The sequence below is a fragment of the Chrysemys picta genome, chromosome 1 (assembly GCF_011386835.1).
Source record: "Chrysemys picta bellii isolate R12L10 chromosome 1, ASM1138683v2, whole genome shotgun sequence".
Lineage (NCBI taxonomy): Eukaryota > Metazoa > Chordata > Testudines > Emydidae > Chrysemys > Chrysemys picta.
This window is the reverse complement of record NC_088791.1, coordinates 5,750,102-5,756,101: the sequence shown is the minus strand read 5'-3', so window position 1 is coordinate 5,756,101 and position 6,000 is coordinate 5,750,102.

Genomic DNA, 6,000 nt, shown 5'->3' with positions numbered 1-6,000 from the left:
GAGTGTCTTGTTTTGGTCGGGTCTCCTGTGTTTTGTTAAACAGACCTATTGCCCTGGGTTTACGGTAGAGAAGGGAAGGTCCGAGAAATGCACCTGGTAGGGAAGGTGGTGAGGTCTGTGATGGGGGACTTTGTTCTGTGGTCTGGGACTTCCCCCAGGGACGGTTCTGTCTGCCCCACAGACGAGCGGCTCTCGTATTGTTGAGAGCTCCATTGGGCCATGGTTTTCCTCCAGGAGCCTGAGACGGTCTTTTAGGTATCCTGGGTCCAGGCCATACAGTGCCTTGAAGATAAAGACTGAGGCCTTCAAGTGGGTGTGAAGTTCTCTAGGAAGCCGGTGCAGGGAGTGGAGGGCAGGTGGGACGTGCCCACCATTGCTGAGGAGACGAGCTGCTGTATTCATTTAGAAGGAACAGATGGGCCCAAAGAGTCACAAGGTGTTTGCGTGACCCTGAAACTGTCCCACTCTGAACACTGCGAGACACACTTTGGGGTTTGCTACGCAGAGACCTCAGCTGGCTGGGTGCCCTGGCAGACGCAGCACGCAGCTCATGCCGCAGGTTGGACATTCATTGCAGTGATGCAAAACAATCAAACCTGGTGTTGGATACCAGGTAGCGTTTCCCCCTCTGCCACAGTCCTTGGTGGGGGAGGACAGGTTAGCTCTGGGAAGAACAGTCACCTTCCTGCTTTCAGCACAACAGCCAGACACGAGGGGGAGAAGAGACGGGCTAGCCAGGGGAGATGGCGCTAGGCTGATGCCCTCAGGATACCAAGCGGCTGCTCAGTCACGGACAGGTGTCCTGGGCGGGCGGGTCGGCCATGACAGCTGTTGGCCCAGAGCTTGCCTCCTTGGCCAGGGACATCATCTGGTTGGTCTGGCCGCGTCAGTGTCCTTCGCAGGCCGAGCAGAGCTGGGGGACGTCTCACTCGGCCGTGCTGGCGCCGGGCAGTACGGCTGATTTCAGGGTCAGGTGAAAAGCCGAGAGAGAGATCAGCCAGCAGGAAGATAGTGGGGGTCGGAAAGGGACACACGAGGGAGGGACTCGGAGCAGGACCTCACACGTATCAGGCTGAGGTTCTCGCTGCTGGAGTGATGCTGGCCAAGCGTCCCCTGTGGAGGACCAAGGCCGGGGCTCACGGCAACAGTCCTGCTGCCCCAGCCGGGGTGATGGTCAAAGTTCCCTCTTTGCCCCCGAAGCCTCTTCTTACCGGCCCCAAGAAGGTGCCGACAGGTCCATCCTCTCATTATTTTGCCCACCAATTAGGCCTAATTTCCCAAGCACCAATTGTGGTCCATTGACTCCGGTGCCCTCCCTCTCTTGTCTACCCGTCACAGTCCTAACACAGCCCTGGAGTGGTACCGTTAGTGCCTTTCCGTTTACATTAATTCCCTCTTACGTTTATCTCTGACACGGTTTGATACAGCCGGCACCACAGCTGCTCACGCACATCCACCCGCTTTCCGCCAGGGAGCCTCACAATGACCATAGACCTGCCACAGCGCGGCGGCTTTCTGGTTGGAGTGTCCGACGTGCTGACGTTTTTGTGCCCGGGTAAATCGCATTGCTGTCGTCCAGCGGAGAGGAGACAAAGGCAGGAATAACTAAGGCCAGGTCTTCGTCGTCCAGAACGGGATGGAGTCTCCCAGCCAAGTGGAGACAGCAGAAAGCATTACTTGTGGCCATTGCGATGGGAGAGCTCAGCATCAGCGAGGAATCCAAGAGTACTTCTAGACTAAGGACAGAACTGACCCATTGTGGATGGGAACCTTCAGTCGAAGGAGACTTCACCATGGCTGCAAATTCCTCCAAATACTTCCCCTGCCCACAGCATCACCTCTGTCGTGCTCGGGTTCAGCTTCGGCCGGCTGCTCTTCATCCCAGAGCTGATCTCACCCAAGCACTGGGCCGTCCTGGTGGCAGCGGTGTGATCGGATGTGGTGAAGCGCAGGCAGGGCTGTGCGTCATCGGCATGTTGCTGGCACTTGAGTCCATGTCGTCTGGCCCGTTCGCCCGGTGGTTGCATGTAGATGTTGGAAAGGGCCGGAGCGAGAAGTGACCCTGGTGGAGCCCCACAAGCGAGGGGCCTGGGGGGGGGAGGGGCAGTTTCCCATCACTGCGTCCCGCCTGGAAGGACTCAACCCGTTTCAGCGCCTTCCCCTGGACCCTGCCACCTCTCGGGGGAGTCAGCCGAAGCTCCTGGTCCGTGGTGTGGAACGCTGCAGAGAGGCCCAGGGGCTGAGCCCGGATGGTTGCCCCTCTCCCCACTGACAGGAGGACTCAGCCATCAGGGCCATGAAACCAGCTCCTGTTCCGTGTCCTGGCCTGAAGCCAGCTGGTGCCGGGTCTCGCCTACTGGCTGCGGTGAGAGGAGCCTGGAGCTGGCCTTTGGCTGGCTTCTCTCTGAGCGTGCCCAGGAACGGGAGGTCTGACACCGGGCGAGAGCTGGCCAGGCCTGACGTGCCCAGGGTGGGTTTCTCCAGCGTGGGTCGCACCAGTGCACGCGTGAAGGACGGAGGCGGATTCCCCCCTGAACGAGGAGCTGGCTGGTTCGCTCAGGAGCGGGGCCAGTTGCACACGACTCTTTCGCCAGCCAGGGAGGGCCCGGGTCGGATTCACGGGTCTCGGCTAGGGGCTGAGCACGGCAGGCCCACGCTGTTTGAGGAGGTTGATCGTGGTCAGTTCAATGAAGGAGGGTGACGGTTCTTACACTGCTTGGTGCTCAGCTCTGCGACAGGCCCTCAGGCTGGAGGAAGTCATTTACCCCTCTAGAGACCTCCTTGAGGTGGGATTTGGCCGCCTCGGTGGAGGGAGGGAGGAGCCTTTTGGGGGCCAGCGGGTCACCAGGTCCTCAACTCCTTGTCCCATGGGTGGGGTCCAGGTGTCTTTTAGCAGGCTCTGGCATTCGTTGGAGTCCCTGAGTCTTCGTGGTTGAATCAAGGTCTTTCTTGATGCCCAGGTCCTGGAAGGTCTCTGAGCACTGCCCTAGTCGGAGGGGATGCTCTGTGGGTCCAGGGGTGACCAGCTGTGTGGGCTGGACCGAAATGCCCTGTGAAAGTCCTAGGGATGGGGCACTCGCTGGGGAGGGCTCTGAGTTACTACAGAGAATTCCTTGCCGGGTGTCTGGCTGGTGGGTCTCGGCCACACACTCAGGGTCTAACTGATCGCCAGATTTGGGGTCAGGAAGGAATTTCCCCCCCGGTCAGATTGGCAGCGGGGTCTTTTGCCTTCCTCTGCAACTCGGGGCACGGGTCACTTGCAGGTTTAAACTAGTGTAAGTGGTGGATTCTCTGTAACTTGAAGCCTTTAAACCAGGATTTGAGGACTTCAGGATCTCCCAGGACGACAAGGCTGAGGTGCCTCTCCACGCGCCACTGAGCTCCTGCGTGTTTTTCTCTGTGATAATCTGGAAATCCACCTAAAATCAGTGGGAGCTTTGGCTCTAGTTTCTCCTGTCAGGTGCATGAAGTTGTCTTACCAGAGGCACCTCTCTTGCGTTTGATGTTTGCAGAGAAGATGGATGCGGCGCCACCCGCCTTCTCGGCCTCTCCAGCTCCACGAAGTATCCTGGGGGGGCCAACTGGGCTAGCACAGGGCTTGCGGGATTCTCCAGCCAGGTCTCAAAGGGACAGGCTACATCAGGGGCATCCTCCCAGATGAGGCCGTGCATCGTTTGTTAGTGGCAGTTCTTGCACTGATCAGCATCGGCTTTCATTTGCGGTGCGTTCCTGGCCCGTGCCGAGGCGGTGGGCCTGTGCCGTGTGCCGGCGTCAGTCGTGTAGAAACTGGTTTCTTACTTCTGTTTCCTTGGACGGCTCCTCCCAGCCTGAGCGGTGGGAGGCAGTGAAGTGGCTGTGGCCTTGGGATGTGCGGAGGGATGCTTGTCTGGTTCAACGGATGCAGTGGGAAAGGCAGGTCTGTTGGATACCTTTGGGGGCTGTAACCTGCCTGAGTCCTGGCAATGGGTGGAGCTGGGGTGGTGTGTCCCAGGAGCGTGAGTGCCAACCTCAGGAACCAGAGCACAAACCCCACATTGGCTGTGAGGTCTACACTTCGATTTCACCAATTATCACGTCTAAACGCCTCAGGCACTTTAACAACCTCACCATGGAGTCACAGACAGTCCCCTGGGGTGCTCCGATCTGCCTCGCCGCCCAGAGGAGTCCAAGCACCAATGAGATCCAGCTCCTCCTTGTTAGGGGGTTTTATTCCCTCCCCCCCCCACACTTCGAGTTGCAAACGCAGCCAATGGGAGGAATTCACTTGCAAGACTCCTCTTCATGGGGCAGGGGATTAGTAAACAACAATGTCTTTCGTCCTCTGTAACGTTCCACTCTAGTCCGTCTGGCATCGTGGGGCAGGGCAGAACACCTTCTGCTGGAGACCAGCATTTCACACGGGTTAACGCCTCTCTCCTCTGCTGAGTTACACTGGCACAGAGCGAAACTCTCGAACATTACCTTACAGTACAGGTGTGACGAGTCCCCCGCACCTCCCCGGATCCACCTGGAACTGGGGTACCACTGAGCCGCCCAACCCACCGGCCTGGCTCCCTCTCACACTGCACTGCTGTGACAAGCTGCAAAGCCCTCTCCAGCCTGCACGTTCACCAGCATTCACACAGGTAGAGATACACCCAGCTGCAGTTACATGCAGGCTCGTTGACCAACCCCTGCATGGGAAGGCTACAGTTAAGGCAACTCCCAGCTCCCTAGGCACACACCCCTCTGGAGTATAAACCTAGAATTATACCGTCTTCAGCTGCACAGGGAACTGTACAGCGTAAGCTCATAAAATTCACCCCCTCCCTCAATGTGGAGAGGAATATGCAACAGCCTTCTGCCCCTGGGTTATGATTCCCACACACTGGTTTAGAGAAAGCAAAACCAAGTGTATTAACTAGAAAAGACAGATTATAAGGGATAGCAAACAGATCCAAGCAGATTACCTAGCAAATAAACGAAAAACTCAAACTAAACTTAATATACTAAGTAGATTGGATTTGAATTTAGCAGATTCTCAACCTAAGAGATGATACCAGCCGGCTGCAGATCCTTAAGGGACAGCTTGGAGTCCCCAGGTGTTCCATTCACAGGCTAAAAATCCCTTTAGCCTGGGTCCAGCACTTCCCCCAGTTCAGTCCTTGTTCCTCAGGTGTTTCCAGGAGTCTCTTTGGGCGGGGAGTGAAGAACCCCAGACGATGTCACTCCCTGCCTTATAGAGCTTTGGCATATGGCGGGAACCCTTTGTTCCAAAGCTTGGTTCTCAGACCAGTCTGTGGAAAAACACTGACATCCAAGATGGAGTCTAGAAACATGTGGTCTCATCACATGTCCTTGTAGAGTCCTAGCAGCCATAACTCACAGGCGGTTCGTTGCATTCTCAAGAAGGCTCCCCAAGTAGGAGATAAGCTTCTCCTAAGGCCTATTGTTTTTTCCTAATGGCTCATTGCCCTGAATAGGCCCGTCCCCACCCACAGTCTAGACCGACAGCATCTTGTCTAGTGGGTGTTCCCCAGGGGTCACTACATTGGAAATGCAGAGACATAGTCAATATGCATAACTTCAGAGACCAAAATGATACAGGCAGACAAATAGGAGAATCATATTCAGCAAATCACCTTTCCAATGACACCTCCCATGACTTATCTTGCATAAAATACATCGTAACGACGTCATAATCATATCCTGCTAATATCACTGTGAAGAATACGGGGTGCGGTATCACACTGGGATACAGCTGTTACAGGTGAGATGAATGCCGGCAGCAACTCACAAGCTTTCAATGACGTCTGAACGCTCCACACATCCTGATCATGCTGATCCCTGTCTGAACAATACCACATCCAGGGGAGCCGACCATGGAGCCGTCAGCGGTCCACTGAGGGATGGGGACCTTGGCATGAGCTGGCACCTGGCCAGGCTGAAAAGTGGGGTGTTGGTGGAGGCTGGAGGAGCAGGGCTGGGATTCAGGGCTCCTTCCCCGGAAAAAGACAGAGC